Source organism: Hemitrygon akajei, chromosome 20, assembly GCF_048418815.1.
Source record: "Hemitrygon akajei chromosome 20, sHemAka1.3, whole genome shotgun sequence".
Lineage (NCBI taxonomy): Eukaryota > Metazoa > Chordata > Chondrichthyes > Myliobatiformes > Dasyatidae > Hemitrygon > Hemitrygon akajei.
In genome coordinates, this window is record NC_133143.1 from 8,447,707 (window position 1) to 8,468,888 (window position 21,182).

The window sequence follows — 21,182 nt, forward strand, 5'->3', positions numbered from 1 at the left end:
GCACTCTGGTGATTGGACATGGTTAGAGGTTTCAATGGAGAAGGCACACTGGTGATCGGACAAGGTTAGCAGTTTGAATGGAGAAGGCACACTGGTGATCGGACATGGTTAGCAGTTTGAATGGAGAAGGCACACTGGTGATCGGTCATGGTTGGCAGTTTGAATGGAGAAGGAACACTGGTGATCGGACATGGTTAGCAATTTGAATGGAGAATGCACTCAGGTGATTGGACATGGTTAGAGGTTTCAATGGAGAAGGCACACTGGTGATCGGACAGAGTTGGCAGTTTGAATGGAGAAGAAACACTGTTGATCGGACATGGTTAGCAATTTGAATGGGGAAGGCACTCTGGTGATTGGACATGGTTAGCAGTTTGAATGGAGAAGGCACACTGTTGATCGGACACGGTTAGCAGTTTGAATGGAGAAGGCACACTGGTGATCGGACACGGTTAGCAGTTAGAATGGAGAAGGCACTCTGGTGATTGGACATGGTTAGCAGTTTGAATGGAGAAGGCACACTGGTGATCGGGCAAGGTTAGCAGTTTGAATGGAGAAGGCACACTGGTGATCGGACACGGTTAGCAGTTTGAATGGAGAAGGCACACTGGTGATCGGACACGGTTGGCAGTTTGAATGGAGAAGGCACACTGGTGATCGGTCATGGTTGGCAGTTTGAATGGAGAAGGAACACTGGTGATCGGACACGGTTAGCAATTTGAATGGAGAAGGCACACTGGTGATCGGACATGTTTGGCAGTTTGAATGGAGAAGGCATACTGGTGATCGGACAGTGTTAGCAGTTTGAATGTAGAAGGCACACTGGTGGTCGGACACGGTTAGCAGTTTGAATGGAGAAGGCACACTGGTGATCGGACACGGTTAGCAGTTTGAATGGAGACGGCACACTGGTGATCGGACACGGTTAGCAGTTTGAATGGAGAAGGTACACTGGTGATCGGACACGGTTAGCAGTTTGAATGTAGAAGGCACACAGGTGATCGGTCATGGTTGGCAGTTTGAATGGAGAAGGCAGACTGGTGATCGGTCAGGGTTAGCAGTTTGAATGGAGAAGGCACACTGTTGATCGGTCATGGTTGGCAGTTTGAATGGAGAAGGCAGACTGGTGATCGGACATGGTTAGCAGCTTGAATGGAGAAGGCACACTGGTGATCCGACACGGTTAGCAGTTTGAATGGAGAAGGCACACTGGTGATCGGACACGGTTAGCAGTTTGAATGGAGAAGGCACACTGGTGATCGGACACGGTTAGCAATTTGAATGGAGAAGGCACACAAGTGATCTGACAAGGTTAGCAGTTTGAATGGAGAAGGCACACTGGTGATCTGACACGGTTAGCCGTTTGAATGGAGAAGGTACACTGGTGATCGGACATGTTTGGCAGTTTGAATGGAGAAGGCAGACTGGTGATCGGTCAGGGTTAGCAGTTTGAATGGAGAAGGCACACTGTTGATCGGTCATGGTTGGCAGTTTGAATGGAGAAGGCAGACTGGTGATCGGACATGGTTAGCAGCTTGAATGGAGAAGGCACACTGGTGATCAGACATGGTTAGAAGTTTGAATGGAGATGGCACACTTGTGATCGGACATGGTTAGCAGTTTGAATGGAGAAGGCACACTGGTGATCGGACATGGTTAGCAGTTTGAATGGAGAAGGCACACTGGTGATCGGACAAAGTTAGAAGATTGAATGGAGAAGGCACACTGGTGATCGGACATGGTTAGCAGTTTGAATGGAGAAGGCACACTGGTGATCGGTCATGGCTGGCAGTTTGAATGGAGAAGGAACACTGGTGATCGGACATGGTTAGCAATTTGAATGGAGAATGCACTCTGGTGATTGGACATGGTTAGAGGTTTCAATGGAGAAGGCACACTGGTGATCGGACAAGGTTAGCAGTTTGAATGGAGAAGGCACACTGGTGATCGGACACGGTTGGCAGTTTGAATGGAGAAGGCACACTGGTGATCGGTCATGGTTGGCAGTTTGAATGGAGAAGGAACACTGGTGATCGGACATGGTTAGCAATTTGAATGGAGAATGCACTCAGGTGATTGGACATGGTTAGAGGTTTCAATGGAGAAGGCACACTGGTGATCGGACAGAGTTGGCAGTTTGAATGGAGAAGAAACACTGTTGATCGGACATGGTTAGCAATTTGAATGGGGAAGGCACTCTGGTGATTGGACATGGTTAGCAGTTTGAATGGAGAAGGCACACTGTTGATCGGACACGGTTAGAAGTTTGAATGGAGAAGGCACACTGGTGATCGGACACGGTTAGCAGTTAGAATGGAGAAGGCACTCTGGTGATTGGACATGGTTAGCAGTTTGAATGGAGAAGGCACACTGGTGATCGGGCAAGGTTAGCAGTTTGAATGGAGAAGGCACACTGGTGATCGGACACGGTTAGCAGTTTGAATGGAGAAGGCACACTGGTGATCGGACACGGTTAGCAGTTTGAATGTAGAAGGCACACAGGTGATCGGTCATGGTTGGCAGTTTGAATGGAGAAGGCAGACTGGTGATCGGTCAGGGTTAGCAGTTTGAATGGAGAAGGCACACTGTTGATCGGTCATGGTTGGCAGTTTGAATGGAGAAGGCAGACTGGTGATCGGACATGGTTAGCAGCTTGAATGGAGAAGGCACACTGGTGATCCGACACGGTTAGCAGTTTGAATGGAGAAGGCACACTGGTGATCGGACACGGTTAGCAGTTTGAATGGAGAAGGCACACTGGTGATCGGACACGGTTAGCAATTTGAATGGAGAAGGCACACAAGTGATCTGACAAGGTTAGCAGTTTGAATGGAGAAGGCACACTGGTGATCTGACACGGTTAGCCGTTTGAATGGAGAAGGTACACTGGTGATCGGACATGTTTGGCAGTTTGAATGGAGAAGGCAGACTGGTGATCGGTCAGGGTTAGCATTTTGAATGGAGAAGGCACACTGTTGATCGGTCATGGTTGGCAGTTTGAATGGAGAAGGCAGACTGGTGATCGGACATGGTTAGCAGCTTGAATGGAGAAGGCACACTGGTGATCAGACATGGTTAGAAGTTTGAATGGAGATGGCACACTTGTGATCGGACATGGTTAGCAGTTTGAATGGAGAAGGCACACTGGTGATCGGACATGGTTAGCAGTTTGAATGGAGAAGGCACACTGGTGATCGGACAAAGTTAGAAGATTGAATGGAGAAGGCACACTGGTGATCGGACATGGTTAGCAGTTTGAATGGAGAAGGCACACTGGTGATCGGTCATGGCTGGCAGTTTGAATGGAGAAGGAACACTGGTGATCGGACATGGTTAGCAATTTGAATGGAGAATGCACTCTGGTGATTGGACATGGTTAGAGGTTTCAATGGAGAAGGCACACTGGTGATCGGACAAGGTTAGCAGTTTGAATGGAGAAGGCACACTGGTGATCGGACACGGTTGGCAGTTTGAATGGAGAAGGCACACTGGTGATCGGTCATGGTTGGCAGTTTGAATGGAGAAGGAACACTGGTGATCGGACATGGTTAGCAATTTGAATGGAGAATGCACTCAGGTGATTGGACATGGTTAGAGGTTTCAATGGAGAAGGCACACTGGTGATCGGACAGAGTTGGCAGTTTGAATGGAGAAGAAACACTGTTGATCGGACATGGTTAGCAATTTGAATGGGGAAGGCACTCTGGTGATTGGACATGGTTAGCAGTTTGAATGGAGAAGGCACACTGTTGATCGGACACGGTTAGAAGTTTGAATGGAGAAGGCACACTGGTGATCGGACACGGTTAGCAGTTAGAATGGAGAAGGCACTCTGGTGATTGGACATGGTTAGCAGTTTGAATGGAGAAGGCACACTGGTGATCGGGCAAGGTTAGCAGTTTGAATGGAGAAGGCACACTGGTGATCGGACACGGTTAGCAGTTTGAATGGAGAAGGCACACTGGTGATCGGACACGGTTGGCAGTTTGAATGGAGAAGGCACACTGGTGATCGGTCATGGTTGGCAGTTTGAATGGAGAAGGAACACTGGTGATCGGACACGGTTAGCAATTTGAATGGAGAAGGCACACTGGTGATCGGACATGTTTGGCAGTTTGAATGGAGAAGGCATACTGGTGATCGGACAGTGTTAGCAGTTTGAATGTAGAAGGCACACTGGTGGTCGGACACGGTTAGCAGTTTGAATGGAGAAGGCACACTGGTGATCGGACACGGTTAGCAGTTTGAATGGAGACGGCACACTGGTGATCGGACACGGTTAGCAGTTTGAATGGAGAAGGTACACTGGTGATCGGACACGGTTAGCAGTTTGAATGTAGAAGGCACACAGGTGATCGGTCATGGTTGGCAGTTTGAATGGAGAAGGCAGACTGGTGATCGGTCAGGGTTAGCAGTTTGAATGGAGAAGGCACACTGTTGATCGGTCATGGTTGGCAGTTTGAATGGAGAAGGCAGACTGGTGATCGGACATGGTTAGCAGCTTGAATGGAGAAGGCACACTGGTGATCCGACACGGTTAGCAGTTTGAATGGAGAAGGCACACTGGTGATCGGACACGGTTAGCAGTTTGAATGGAGAAGGCACTCTGGTGATTGGACATGGTTAGCAGTTTGAATGGAGAAGGCACACTGGTGATCGGGCAAGGTTAGCAGTTTGAACGGAGAAGGCACACTGGTGATCGGACTAGGTTAGCAATTTGAATGGAGAAGGAACACTGGTGATCGGACACGGTTGGCAGTTTGAATGGAGAAGGCACACTGGTGATAGGTCATGGTTGGCAGTTTGAATGGTGAAGGAACACTGGTGATCGGACACGGTTAGCAATTTGAATGGAGAAGGCACACAAGTGATCTGACAAGGTTAGCAGTTTGAATGGAGAAGGCACACTGGTGATCTGACACGGTTAGCCGTTTGAATGGAGAAGGTACACTGGTGATCGGACATGTTTGGCAGTTTGAATGGAGAAGGCATACTGGTGATCGGAGAGTGTTAGCAGTTTGAATGTATAAGGCACACTGGTGGTCGGACACGGTTAGCAGTTTGAATGGAGAAGGCACACTGGTGATCGGACACAGTTAGCAGTTTGAATGGAGAAGGCACACTGGTGATCGGACACGGTTAGCAGTTTGAATGGAGAAGGTACACTGGTGATCTGACACGGTTAGCAGTTTGAATGTAGAAGGCACACAGGTGATCGGTCATGGTTGGCAGTTTGAATGGAGAAGGCAGACTGGTGATCGGTCAGGGTTAGCAGTTTGAATGGAGAAGGCACACTGTTGATCGGTCATGGTTGGCAGTTTGAATGGAGAAGGCAGACTGGTGATCGGACATGGTTAGCAGCTTGAATGGAGAAGGCACACTGGTGATCAGACATGGTTAGAAGTTTGAATGGAGATGGCACACTTGTGATCGGACATGGTTAGCAGTTTGAATGGAGAAGGCACACTGGTGATCGGACATGGTTAGCAGTTTGAATGGAGAAGGCACACTGGTGATCGGACAAAGTTAGAAGATTGAATGGAGAAGGCACACTGGTGATCGGACATGGTTAGCAGTTTGAATGGAGAAGGCACACTGGTGATCGGTCATGGCTGGCAGTTTGAATGGAGAAGGAACACTGGTGATCGGACATGGTTAGCAATTTGAATGGAGAATGCACTCTGGTGATTGGACATGGTTAGAGGTTTCAATGGAGAAGGCACACTGGTGATCGGACAAGGTTAGCAGTTTGAATGGAGAAGGCACACTGGTGATCGGACACGGTTGGCAGTTTGAATGGAGAAGGCACACTGGTGATCGGTCATGGTTGGCAGTTTGAATGGAGAAGGAACACTGGTGATCGGACATGGTTAGCAATTTGAATGGAGAATGCACTCAGGTGATTGGACATGGTTAGAGGTTTCAATGGAGAAGGCACACTGGTGATCGGACAGAGTTGGCAGTTTGAATGGAGAAGAAACACTGTTGATCGGACATGGTTAGCAATTTGAATGGGGAAGGCACTCTGGTGATTGGACATGGTTAGCAGTTTGAATGGAGAAGGCACACTGTTGATCGGACACGGTTAGCAGTTTGAATGGAGAAGGCACACTGGTGATCGGACACGGTTAGCAGTTAGAATGGAGAAGGCACTCTGGTGATTGGACATGGTTAGCAGTTTGAATGGAGAAGGCACACTGGTGATCGGGCAAGGTTAGCAGTTTGAATGGAGAAGGCACACTGGTGATCGGACACGGTTAGCAGTTTGAATGGAGAAGGCACACTGGTGATCGGACACGGTTGGCAGTTTGAATGGAGAAGGCACACTGGTGATCGGTCATGGTTGGCAGTTTGAATGGAGAAGGAACACTGGTGATCGGACACGGTTAGCAATTTGAATGGAGAAGGCACACTGGTGATCGGACATGTTTGGCAGTTTGAATGGAGAAGGCATACTGGTGATCGGACAGTGTTAGCAGTTTGAATGTAGAAGGCACACTGGTGGTCGGACACGGTTAGCAGTTTGAATGGAGAAGGCACACTGGTGATCGGACACGGTTAGCAGTTTGAATGGAGACGGCACACTGGTGATCGGACACGGTTAGCAGTTTGAATGGAGAAGGTACACTGGTGATCGGACACGGTTAGCAGTTTGAATGTAGAAGGCACACAGGTGATCGGTCATGGTTGGCAGTTTGAATGGAGAAGGCAGACTGGTGATCGGTCAGGGTTAGCAGTTTGAATGGAGAAGGCACACTGTTGATCGGTCATGGTTGGCAGTTTGAATGGAGAAGGCAGACTGGTGATCGGACATGGTTAGCAGCTTGAATGGAGAAGGCACACTGGTGATCCGACACGGTTAGCAGTTTGAATGGAGAAGGCACACTGGTGATCGGACACGGTTAGCAGTTTGAATGGAGAAGGCACACTGGTGATCGGACACGGTTAGCAGTTTGAATGGAGAAGGCACTCTGGTGATTGGACATGGTTAGCAGTTTGAATGGAGAAGGCACACTGGTGATCGGGCAAGGTTAGCAGTTTGAACGGAGAAGGCACACTGGTGATCGGACTAGGTTAGCAATTTGAATGGAGAAGGAACACTGGTGATCGGACACGGTTGGCAGTTTGAATGGAGAAGGCACACTGGTGATAGGTCATGGTTGGCAGTTTGAATGGTGAAGGAACACTGGTGATCGGACACGGTTAGCAATTTGAATGGAGAAGGCACACTAGTGATCTGACAAGGTTAGCAGTTTGAATGGAGAAGGCACACTGGTGATCTGACACGGTTAGCCGTTTGAATGGAGAAGGTAAACTGGTGATCGGACATGTTTGGCAGTTTGAATGGAGAAGGCACACTGGTGGTCGGACACGGTTAGCAGTTTGAATGGAGAAGGCACACTGGTGATCGGACATGGTTAGCAGTTTGAATGGAGAAGGCACACTGGTGATCGGACATGGTTAGCAGTTTGAATGGAGAAGGTACACTGGTGATCGGACACGGTTAGCAGTTTGAATGTAGAAGGCACACAGGTGATCGGTCATTGTTGGCAGTTTGAATGGAGAAGGCAGACTGGTGATCGGTCAGGGTTAGAAGTTTGAATGGAGAAGGCACACTGTTGATCGGTCATGGTTGGCAGTTTGAATGGAGAAGGCAGACTGGTGATCGGACATGGTTAGCAGCTTGAATGGAGAAGGCACACTGGTGATCAGACACGGTTAGAAGTTTGAATGGAGAAGGCACACTTGTGATCGGACATGGTTAGCAGTTTGAATGGAGAAGGCACACTGGTGATCGGACATGGTTAGCAGTTTGAATGGAGTAGGCACACTGGTGATCGGACAAGGTTAGCAGTTTGAATGGAGAAGGCACACTGGTGATCGGACATGGTTAGCAGTTTGAATGGAGAAGGCACACTGGTGATTGGACATGGTTAGCAGTTTGAATGGAGAAGGCACACTGACCCGACAAGGTTAGCAGTTTGAATGGAGAAGGCAAACTGGTGATCGGACACGGTTAGCAGTTTGAATGGAGAAGGCAGACTGGTGATCTGTCATGGTTGGCAGTATGAATGGAGAATGCACACTGGTGATCGGTCATGGTTGGCAGTTTGAATGGAGAAGGCACACTGGTGGTCGGACATGGTTGGCAGTTTGAATGGAGAAGGAACACTGGTGTTCGGACACGGTTAGCAATTTGAATGGAGAAGGCACACTTGTGATCGGACATGTTTAGCAGTTTGAATGGAGAAGGCACACAGGTGATCGGACATGGTTAGCAGTTTGAATGGAGAAGGCACACTGGTGATCGGACATGGTTAACAATTTGAATGGAGAAGGCACACTGGTGATCGGATAGTGTTAGCAGTTTGAATGGAGAAGGCACACTGGTGATCGGACATGGTTGGCAGTTTGAATGGAGAAGGCACACTGGCGATCGGACACGGATAGCAATTTGAATGGAGAAGGCACACTGGTGATCGGACATGGTTAGCAATTTGAATGGAGAAGGCACACTGGTGATCGGACATGGTTGGCAGTTTGAATGGAGAAAGCACACTGATGATCGGACATGGTTAGCAGTTTGAATGGAGAAGGCACACTGGTGATCGGACAAGGTTAGCAGTTTGAATGGAGAAGGCACACTGGTGATCGGACAAGGTTAGCAGTTTGAATGGAGAAGGCACACTGGTGATCGGACACGGTTAGCAGTTTGAATGGAGAAGGCACACTGGTGATCGGACATGGTTAGCAGTTTGAATGGAGAAGGCACACTGGTGATCGGACAGAGTTGGCAGTTTGAATGGAGAAGGAACACTGGTGATCGGACATGGTTAGCAATTTGAATGGAGAAGGCACTCTGGTGATTGGACATGGTTAGCAGTTTGAATGGAGAAGGCACACTGGTGATAGGACAAGGTTAGCAGTTTGAATGGAGAAGGCACACTGGTGATCGGACAGGGTTAGCAGTTTGAATGGAGAAGGCACACTGGTGATCGGACACGGTTAGCAGTTTGAATGGAGAAGGCAGTCTGGTCATTGGACATGGTTAGCAGTTTGAATGGAGAAGGCACACTGGTGATCGGGCAAGGTTAGCAGTTTGAATGGAGAAGGCACACTGGTGATCGGACACGGTTAGCAGTTTGAATGGAGAAGGCACACTGGTGATCGGACACGGTTGGGGGTTTGAATGGAGAAGGCACACTGGTGATCGGTCATGGTTGGCAGTTTGAATGGAGAAGGAACACTGGTGATCGGACATGGTTAGCAATTTGAATGGAGAAGGCACACAAGTGATCTGACAAGGTTAGCAGTTTGAATGGAGAAGGCACACTGGTGATCGGACATGGTTAGCAGTTTGAATGGAGAAGGCACACTGGTGATCGGACAAGGTTAGCAGTTTGAATGGAGAAGGCACACTGGTGATCGGACATGGTTAGCAGTTTGAATGGAGAAGGCACACTGGTGATCGGTCATGGTTGGCAGTTTGAATGGAGAAGGAACACTGGTGATCGGACATGGTTAGCAATTTGAATGGAGAATGCACTCTGGTGATTGGACATGGTTAGAGGTTTGAATGGAGAAGGCACACTGACCCGACATGGTTAGCAGTTTGAATGGAGAAGGCAAACTGGTGATCGGACACGGTTAGCAGTTTGAATGGAGAAGGCAGACTGGTGATCTGTCATGGTTGGCAGTATGAATGGAGAAGGCACACTGGTGATCGGTCATGGTTGGCAGTTTGAATGGAGAAGGCACACTGGTGGTCGGACATGGTTGGCAGTTTGAATGGAGAAGGAACACTGGTGTTCGGACACGGTTAGCAATTTGAATGGAGAAGGCACACTTGTGATCGGACATGTTTAGCAGTTTGAATGGAGAAGGCACACAGGTGATCGGACAGTGTTAGCAGTTTGAATGGAGAAGGCACACTGGTGATCGGACATGGTTGGCAGTTTGAATGGAGAAGGCAAACTGGTGATCGGACACGGATAGCAATTTGAATGGAGAAGGCACACTGGTGATCGGACATGGTTAGCAATTTGAATGGAGAAGGCACACTGCTGATCGGACAGTGTTAGCAGTTTGAATGGAGAAGGCACACTGGTGATCGGACATGGTTGGCAGTTTGAATGGAGAAGGCACACTGATGATCGGACATGGTTAGCAGTTTGAATGGAGAAGGCACACTGGTGATCGGACAAGGTTAGCAGTTTGAATGGAGAAGGCACACTGGTGATCGGACAAGGTTAGCAGTTTGAATGGAGAAGGCACACTGGTGATCGGACACGGTTAGCAGTTTGAATGGAGAAGGCACACTGGTGATCGGACACGGTTAGCAGTTTGAATGGAGAAGGCACACTGGTGATCGGACAGAGTTGGCAGTTTGAATGGAGAAGGAACACTGGTGATCGGACATGGTTAGCAATTTGAATGGAGAAGGCACTCTGGTGATTGGACATGGTTAGCAGTTTGAATGGAGAAGGCACACTGGTGATAGGACAAGGTTAGCAGTTTGAATGGAGAAGGCACACTGGTGATCGGACAGGGTTAGCAGTTTGAATGGAGAAGGCACACTGGTGATCGGAAACGGTTAGCAGTTTGAATGGAGAAGGCACTCTGGTCATTGGACATGGTTAGCAGTTTGAATGGAGAAGGCACACTGGTGATCGGGCAAGGTTAGCAGTTTGAATGGAGAAGGCACACTGGTGATCGGACACGGTTAGCAGTTTGAATGGAGAAGGCACACTGGTGATCGGACACGGTTGGGGGTTTGAATGGAGAAGGCACACTGGTGATCGGTCATGGTTGGCAGTTTGAATGGAGAAGGAACACTGGTGATCGGACATGGTTAGCAATTTGAATGGAGAAGGCACACAAGTGATCTGACAAGGTTAGCAGTTTGAATAAAGAAGGCACACTGGTGATCTGACACGGTTAGCCGTTTGAATGGAGAAGGTACACTGGTGATCGGACATGTTTGGCAGTTTGAATGGAGAAGGCATACTGGTGATCGGAGAGTGTTAGCAGTTTGAATGTAGAAGGCACACTGGTGGTCGGACACGGTTAGCAGTTTGAATGGAGAAGGCACACTGGTGATCGGACACAGTTAGCAGTTTGAATGGAGAAGGCACACTGGTGATCGGACACGGTTAGCAGTTTGAATGGAGAAGGTACACTGGTGATCTGACACGGTTAGCAGTTTGAATGGAGAAGGCACACTGGTGATCGGTCATGGTTGGCAGTTTGAATGGAGAAGGAACACTGGTGATCGGACATGGTTAGCAATTTGAATGGAGAATGCACTCAGGTGATTGGACATGGTTAGAGGTTTCAATGGAGAAGGCACACTGGTGATCGGACAGAGTTGGCAGTTTGAATGGAGAAGAAACACTGTTGATCGGACATGGTTAGCAATTTGAATGGGGAAGGCACTCTGGTGATTAGACATGGTTAGCAGTTTGAATGGAGAAGGCACACTGTTGATCGGACACGGTTAGCAGTTTGAATGGAGAAGGCACACTGGTGATCGGACACGGTTAGCAGTTAGAATGGAGAAGGCACTCTGGTGATTGGACATGGTTAGCAGTTTGAATGGAGAAGGCACACTGGTGATCGGGCAAGGTTAGCAGTTTGAATGGAGAAGGCACACTGGTGATCGGACACGGTTAGCAGTTTGAATGGAGAAGGCACACTGGTGATCGGACACGGTTGGCAGTTTGAATGGAGAAGGCACACTGGTGATCGGTCATGGTTGGCAGTTTGAATGGAGAAGGAACACTGGTGATCGGACACGGTTAGCAATTTGAATGGAGAAGGCACACTGGTGATCGGACATGTTTGGCAGTTTGAATGGAGAAGGCATACTGGTGATCGGACAGTGTTAGCAGTTTGAATGTAGAAGGCACACTGGTGGTCGGACACGGTTAGCAGTTTGAATGGAGAAGGCACACTGGTGATCGGACACGGTTAGCAGTTTGAATGGAGACGGCACACTGGTGATCGGACACGGTTAGCAGTTTGAATGGAGAAGGTACACTGGTGATCGGACACGGTTAGCAGTTTGAATGTAGAAGGCACACAGGTGATCGGTCATGGTTGGCAGTTTGAATGGAGAAGGCAGACTGGTGATCGGTCAGGGTTAGCAGTTTGAATGGAGAAGGCACACTGTTGATCGGTCATGGTTGGCAGTTTGAATGGAGAAGGCAGACTGGTGATCGGACATGGTTAGCAGCTTGAATGGAGAAGGCACACTGGTGATCCGACACGGTTAGCAGTTTGAATGGAGAAGGCACACTGGTGATCGGACACGGTTAGCAGTTTGAATGGAGAAGGCACACTGGTGATCGGACACGGTTAGCAGTTTGAATGGAGAAGGCACTCTGGTGATTGGACATGGTTAGCAGTTTGAATGGAGAAGGCACACTGGTGATCGGGCAAGGTTAGCAGTTTGAACGGAGAAGGCACACTGGTGATCGGACTAGGTTAGCAATTTGAATGGAGAAGGAACACTGGTGATCGGACACGGTTGGCAGTTTGAATGGAGAAGGCACACTGGTGATAGGTCATGGTTGGCAGTTTGAATGGTGAAGGAACACAGGTGATCGGACACGGTTAGCAATTTGAATGGAGAAGGCACACTAGTGATCTGACAAGGTTAGCAGTTTGAATGGAGAAGGCACACTGGTGATCTGACACGGTTAGCCGTTTGAATGGAGAAGGTAAACTGGTGATCGGACATGTTTGGCAGTTTGAATGGAGAAGGTATACTGGTGATCGGACAGTGTTAGCAGTTTGAATGTAGAAGGCACACTGGTGGTCGGACACGGTTAGCAGTTTGAATGGAGAAGGCACACTGGTGATCGGACATGGTTAGCAGTTTGAATGGAGAAGGCACACTGGTGATCGGACATGGTTAGCAGTTTGAATGGAGAAGGTACACTGGTGATCGGACACGGTTAGCAGTTTGAATGTAGAAGGCACACAGGTGATCGGTCATTGTTGGCAGTTTGAATGGAGAAGGCAGACTGGTGATCGGTCAGGGTTAGAAGTTTGAATGGAGAAGGCACACTGTTGATCGGTCATGGTTGGCAGTTTGAATGGAGAAGGCAGACTGGTGATCGGACATGGTTAGCAGCTTGAATGGAGAAGGCACACTGGTGATCAGACACGGTTAGAAGTTTGAATGGAGAAGGCACACTTGTGATCGGACATGGTTAGCAGTTTGAATGGAGAAGGCACACTGGTGATCGGACATGGTTAGCAGTTTGAATGGAGTAGGCACACTGGTGATCGGACAAGGTTAGCAGTTTGAATGGAGAAGGCACACTGGTGATCGGACATGGTTAGCAGTTTGAATGGAGAAGGCACACTGGTGATTGGACATGGTTAGCAGTTTGAATGGAGAAGGCACACTGACCCGACAAGGTTAGCAGTTTGAATGGAGAAGGCAAACTGGTGATCTGTCATGGTTGGCAGTATGAATGGAGAATGCACACTGGTGATCGGTCATGGTTGGCAGTTTGAATGGAGAAGGCACACTGGTGGTCGGACATGGTTGGCAGTTTGAATGGAGAAGGAACACTGGTGTTCGGACACGGTTAGCAATTTGAATGGAGAAGGCACACTTGTGATCGGACATGTTTAGCAGTTTGAATGGAGAAGGCACACAGGTGATCGGACATGGTTAGCAGTTTGAATGGAGAAGGCACACTGGTGATCGGACATGGTTAACAATTTGAATGGAGAAGGCACACTGGTGATCGGATAGTGTTAGCAGTTTGAATGGAGAAGGCACACTGGTGATCGGACATGGTTGGCAGTTTGAATGGAGAAGGCACACTGGCGATCGGACACGGATAGCAATTTGAATGGAGAAGGCACACTGGTGATCGGACATGGTTAGCAATTTGAATGGAGAAGGCACACTGGTGATCGGACATGGTTGGCAGTTTGAATGGAGAAAGCACACTGATGATCGGACATGGTTAGCAGTTTGAATGGAGAAGGCACACTGGTGATCGGACAAGGTTAGCAGTTTGAATGGAGAAGGCACACTGGTGATCGGACAAGGTTAGCAGTTTGAATGGAGAAGGCACACTGGTGATCGGACACGGTTAGCAGTTTGAATGGAGAAGGCACACTGGTGATCGGACATGGTTAGCAGTTTGAATGGAGAAGGCACACTGGTGATCGGACAGAGTTGGCAGTTTGAATGGAGAAGGAACACTGGTGATCGGACATGGTTAGCAATTTGAATGGAGAAGGCACTCTGGTGATTGGACATGGTTAGCAGTTTGAATGGAGAAGGCACACTGGTGATAGGACAAGGTTAGCAGTTTGAATGGAGAAGGCACACTGGTGATCGGACAGGGTTAGCAGTTTGAATGGAGAAGGCACACTGGTGATCGGACACGGTTAGCAGTTTGAATGGAGAAGGCAGTCTGGTCATTGGACATGGTTAGCAGTTTGAATGGAGAAGGCACACTGGTGATCGGGCAAGGTTAGCAGTTTGAATGGAGAAGGCACACTGGTGATCGGACACGGTTAGCAGTTTGAATGGAGAAGGCACACTGGTGATCGGACACGGTTGGGGGTTTGAATGGAGAAGGCACACTGGTGATCGGTCATGGTTGGCAGTTTGAATGGAGAAGGAACACTGGTGATCGGACATGGTTAGCAATTTGAATGGAGAAGGCACACAAGTGATCTGACAAGGTTAGCAGTTTGAATGGAGAAGGCACACTGGTGATCGGACATGGTTAGCAGTTTGAATGGAGAAGGCACACTGGTGATCGGACAAGGTTAGCAGTTTGAATGGAGAAGGCACACTGGTGATCGGACATGGTTAGCAGTTTGAATGGAGAAGGCACACTGGTGATCGGTCATGGTTGGCAGTTTGAATGGAGAAGGAACACTGGTGATCGGACATGGTTAGCAATTTGAATGGAGAATGCACTCTGGTGATTGGACATGGTTAGAGGTTTGAATGGAGAAGGCACACTGACCCGACATGGTTAGCAGTTTGAATGGAGAAGGCAAACTGGTGATCGGACACGGTTAGCAGTTTGAATGGAGAAGGCAGACTGGTGATCTGTCATGGTTGGCAGTATGAATGGAGAAGGCACACTGGTGATCGGTCATGGTTGGCAGTTTGAATGGAGAAGGCACACTGGTGGTCGGACATGGTTGGCAGTTTGAATGGAGAAGGAACACTGGTGTTCGGACACGGTTAGCAATTTGAATGGAGAAGGCACACTTGTGATCGGACATGTTTAGCAGTTTGAATGGAGAAGGCACACAGGTGATCGGACAGTGTTAGCAGTTTGAATGGAGAAGGCACACTGGTGATCGGACATGGTTGGCAGTTTGAATGGAGAAGGCAAACTGGTGATCGGACACGGATAGCAATTTGAATGGAGAAGGCACACTGGTGATCGGACATGGTTAGCAATTTGAATGGAGAAGGCACACTGGTGATCGGACAGTGTTAGCAGTTTGAATGGAGAAGGCACACTGGTGATCGGACATGGTTGGCTGTTTGAATGGAGAAGGCACACTGATGATCGGACATGGTTAGCAGTTTGAATGGAGAAGGCACACTGGTGATCGGACAAGGTTAGCAGTTTGAATGGAGAAGGCACACTGGTGATCGGACAAGGATAGCAGTTTGAATGGAGAAGGCACACTGGTGATCGGACACGGTTAGCAGTTTGAATGGAGAAGGCACACTGGTGATCGGACACGGTTAGCAGTTTGAATGGAGAAGGCACACTGGTGATCGGACAGAGTTGGCAGTTTGAATGGAGAAGGAACACTGGTGATCGGACATGGTTAGCAATTTGAATGGAGAAGGCACTCTGGTGATTGGACATGGTTAGCAGTTTGAATGGAGAAGGCACACTGGTGATAGGACAAGGTTAGCAGTTTGAATGGAGAAGGCACACTGGTGATCGGACAGGGTTAGCAGTTTGAATGGAGAAGGCACACTGGTGATCGGAAACGGTTAGCAGTTTGAATGGAGAAGGCACTCTGGTCATTGGACATGGTTAGCAGTTTGAATGGAGAAGGCACACTGGTGATCGGGCAAGGTTAGCAGTTTGAATGGAGAAGGCACACTGGTGATCGGACACGGTTAGCAGTTTGAATGGAGAAGGCACACTGGTGATCGGACACGGTTGGGGGTTTGAATGGAGAAGGCACACTGGTGATCGGTCATGGTTGGCAGTTTGAATGGAGAAGGAACACTGGTGATCGGACATGGTTAGCAATTTGAATGGAGAAGGCACACAAGTGATCTGACAAGGTTAGCAGTTTGAATAAAGAAGGCACACTGGTGATCTGACACGGTTAGCCGTTTGAATGGAGAAGGTACACTGGTGATCGGACATGTTTGGCAGTTTGAATGGAGAAGGCATACTGGTGATCGGAGAGTGTTAGCAGTTTGAATGTAGAAGGCACACTGGTGGTCGGACACGGTTAGCAGTTTGAATGGAGAAGGCACACTGGTGATCGGACACAGTTAGCAGTTTGAATGGAGAAGGGACACTGGTGATCGGACACGGTTAGCAGTTTGAATGGAGAAGGTACACTGGTGATCTGACACGGTTAGCAGTTTGAATGTAGAAGGCACACAGGTGATCGGTCATGGTTGGCAGTTTGAATGGAGAAGGCAGACTGGTGATCGTTCAGGGTTAGCAGTTTGAATGGAGAAGGCACACTGTTGATCGGTCATGGTTGGCAGTTTGAATGGAGAAGGCAGACTGGTGATCGGACATGGTTAGCAGCTTGAATGGAGAAGGCACACTGGTGATCAGACATGGTTAGAAGTTTGAATGGAGAAGGCACACTGGTGATCGGACATGGTTAGCAGTTTGAATGGAGAAGGCACACTGGTGATCGGACAAGGTTAGCAGATTGAATGGAGAAGGCACACTGGTGATCGGACATGGTTAGCAGTTTGAATGGAGAAGGCACACTGGTGATCGGTCATGGTTGGCAGTTTGAATGGAGAAGGAACACTGGTGATCGGACATGGTTAGCAATTTGAATGGAGAATGCACTCTGGTGATTGGACATGGTTAGAGGTTTCAATGGAGAAGGCACACTGGTGATCGGACATGGTTAGCAGTTTGAATGGAGAAGGCACACAGGTGATCGGTCATGGTTGGCAGTTTGAATGGAGAAGGCACACTGGTGATCGGTCATGGTTGGCAGTTTGAATGGAGAAGGAACACTGGTGATCGGACATGGTTAGCAATTTGAATGGAGAATGCACTCTGGTGATTGGACATGGTTAGAGGTTTCAATGGAGAAGGCACACTGATGATCGGACAAGGTTAGCAGTTTGAATGGAGAAGGCACACTGGTGATCGGACACGGTTAGCAGTTTGAATGGAGAAGGCACACTCGTGATCGGACACGGTTGGCAGTTTGAATGGAGAAGGCTAACTGGTGATCTGACAAGGTTAGCAGTTTGAATGGAGAAGGTACACTGGTGATCTGACACGGTTAGCAGTTTGAATGGAGAAGGCACACTGGTGATCTGACACGGTTAGCAGTTTGAATGGAGAAGGAACACTGGTGATCGGACACGGTTAGCAGTTTGAATGTAGAAGGCACACTGTTGATCGGTCATGGTTGGCAGTTTGAATGGAGAAGGCAGACTGGTGATCGGACATGGTTAGCAGCTTGAATGGAGAAGGCACACTGGTGATCTGACACGGTTAGCAGTTTGAATGGAGAAGGCACACTGGTGATCGGACATGTTTGGCAGTTTGAATGGAGAAGGCATACTGGTGATCGGTCATGGTTGGCAGTTTGAATGGAGAAGGAACACTGGTGATCGGACACGGTTAGCAGTTTGAATGGAGAAGGCACACTGTTGATCGGTCATGGTTGGCAGTTTGAATGGAGAAGGCAGACTGGTGATCGGACATGTCTAGCAGCTTGAATGGAGAAGGCACACTGGTGATCAGACATGGTTAGAAGTTTGAATGGAGAAGGCACACTTGTGATCGGACATGGTTAGCAGTTTGAATGGAGAAGGCACACTGGTGATCGGACATGGTTAGCAGTTTGAATGGAGAAGGCACACTGGTGATCGGACAAGGTTAGCAGATTGAATGGAGAAGGCACACTGGTGATCGGACATTGTTAGCAGTTTGAATGGAGAAGGCACACTGGTGATCGGTCATGGTTGGCAGTTTGAATGGAGAAGGAACACTGGTGATCGGACATGGTTAGCAATTTGAATGGAGAATGCACTCTGGTGATTGGACATGGTTAGAGGTTTCAATGGAGAAGGCACACTGGTGATCGGACAAGGTTAGCAGTTTGAATGGAGAAGGCACACTGGTGATCGGACACGGTTAGCAGTTTGAATGGAGAGGGCACACTGGTGATCGGTCATGGTTGGCAGTTTGAATGGAGAAGGCACACTGGTGATCGGTCATGGTTGGCAGTTTGAATGGAGAAGGAACACTGGTGATCGGACATGGTTAGCAATTTGAATGGAGAATGCACTCTGGTGATTGGACATGGTTAGAGGTTTCAATGGAGAAGGCACACTGGTGATCGGACAAGGTTAGCAGTTTGAATGGAGAAGGCACACTGGTGATCGGACACGGTCAGCAGTTTGAATGGAGAAGGCACACTGGTGATCGGTCATGTTTGGCAGTTTGAATGGAGAAGGAACACTGGTGATCGGACACGGTTAGCAATTTGAATGGAGAAGGCACACTGGTGATCTGACAAGGTTAGCAGTTTGAATGGAGAAGGCACACTGGCGATCGGACACGGATAGCAATTTGAATGGAGAAGGCACACTGGTGATCGGACATGGTTAGCAATTTGAATGGAGAAGGCACACTGGTGATCGGACATGGTTGGCAGTTTGAATGGAGAAAGCACACTGATGATCGGACATGGTTAGCAGTTTGAATGGAGAAGGCACACTGGTGATCGGACAAGGTTAGCAGTTTGAATGGAGAAGGCACACTGTTGATCGGACAAGGTTAGCAGTTTGAATGGAGAAGGCACACTGGTGATCGGACACGGTTAGCAGTTTGAATGGAGAAGGCACACTGGTGATCGGACATGGTTAGCAGTTTGAATGGAGAAGGCACACTGGTGATCGGACAGAGTTGGCAGTTTGAATGGAGAAGGAACACTGGTGATCGGACATGGTTAGCAATTTGAATGGAGAAGGCACTCTGGTGATTGGACATGGTTAGCAGTTTGAATGGAGAAGGCACACTGGTGATAGGACAAGGTTAGCAGTTTGAATGGAGAAGGCACACTGGTGATCGGACAGGGTTAGCAGTTTGAATGGAGAAGGCACACTGGTGATCGGACACGGTTAGCAGTTTGAATGGAGAAGGCAGTCTGGTCATTGGACATGGTTAGCAGTTTGAATGGAGAAGGCACACTGGTGATCGGGCAAGGTTAGCAGTTTGAATGGAGAAGGCACACTGGTGATCGGACACGGTTAGCAGTTTGAATGGAGAAGGCACACTGGTGATCGGACACGGTTGGGGGTTTGAATGGAGAAGGCACACTGGTGATCGGTCATGGTTGGCAGTTTGAATGGAGAAGGAACACTGGTGATCGGACATGGTTAGCAATTTGAATGGAGAAGGCACACAAGTGATCTGACAAGGTTAGCAGTTTGAATGGAGAAGGCACACTGGTGATCGGACATGGTTAGCAGTTTGAATGGAGAAGGCACACTGGTGATCGGACAAGGTTAGCAGTTTGAATGGAGAAGGCACACTGGTGATCGGACATGGTTAGCAGTTTGAATGGAGAAGGCACACTGGTGATCGGTCATGGTTGGCAGTTTGAATGGTGAAGGAACACTGGTGATCGGACACGGTTAGCAATTTGAATGGAGAAGGCACACTGGTGATCGGACATGTTTGGCAGTTTGAATGGAGAAGGCATACTGGTGATCGGACAGTGTTAGCAGTTTGAATGTAGAAGGCACACTGGTGGTCGGACACGGTTAGCAGTTTGAATGGAGAAGGCACACTGGTGATCGGACACGGTTAGCAGTTTGAATGGAGACGGCACACTGGTGATCGGACACGGTTAGCAGTTTGAATGGAGAAGGTACACTGGTGATCGGACACGGTTAGCAGTTTGAATGTAGAAGGCACACAGGTGATCGGTCATGGTTGGCAGTTTGAATGGAGAAGGCAGACTGGTGATCGGTCAGGGTTAGCAGTTTGAATGGAGAAGGCACACTGTTGATCGGTCATGGTTGGCAGTTTGAATGGAGAAGGCAGACTGGTGATCGGACATGGTTAGCAGCTTGAATGGAGAAGGCACACTGGTGATCCGACACGGTTAGCAGTTTGAATGGAGAAGGCACACTGGTGATCGGACACGGTTAGCAGTTTGAATGGAGAAGGCACACTGGTGATCGGACACGGTTAGCAGTTTGAATGGAGAAGGCACTCTGGTGATTGGACATGGTTAGCAGTTTGAATGGAGAAGGCACACTGGTGATCGGGCAAGGTTAGCAGTTTGAACGGAGAAGGCACACTGGTGATCGGACTAGGTTAGCAATTTGAATGGAGAAGGAACACTGGTGATCGGACACGGTTGGCAGTTTGAATGGAGAAGGCACACTGGTGATAGGTCATGGTTGGCAGTTTGAATGGTGAAGGAACACTGGTGATCGGACATGGTTAGCAATTTGAATGGAGAAGGCACACTAGTGATCTGACAAGGTTAGCAGTTTGAATGGAGAAGGCACACTGGTGATCTGACACGGTTAGCCGTTTGAATGGAGAAGGTAAACTGGTGATCGGACATGTTTGGCAGTTTGAATGGAGAAGGTATACTGGTGATCGGACAGTGTTAGCAGTTTGAATGTAGAAGGCACACTGGTGGTCGGACACGGTTAGCAGTTTGAATGGAGAAGGCACACTGGTGATCGGACATGGTTAGCAGTTTGAATGGAGAAGGCACACTGGTGATCGGACATGGTTAGCAGTTTGAATGGAGAAGGTACACTGGTGATCGGACACGGTTAGCAGTTTGAATGTAGAAGGCACACAGGTGATCGGTCATTGTTGGCAGTTTGAATGGAGAAGGCAGACTGGTGATCGGTCAGGGTTAGAAGTTTGAATGGAGAAGGCACACTGTTGATCGGTCATGGTTGGCAGTTTGAATGG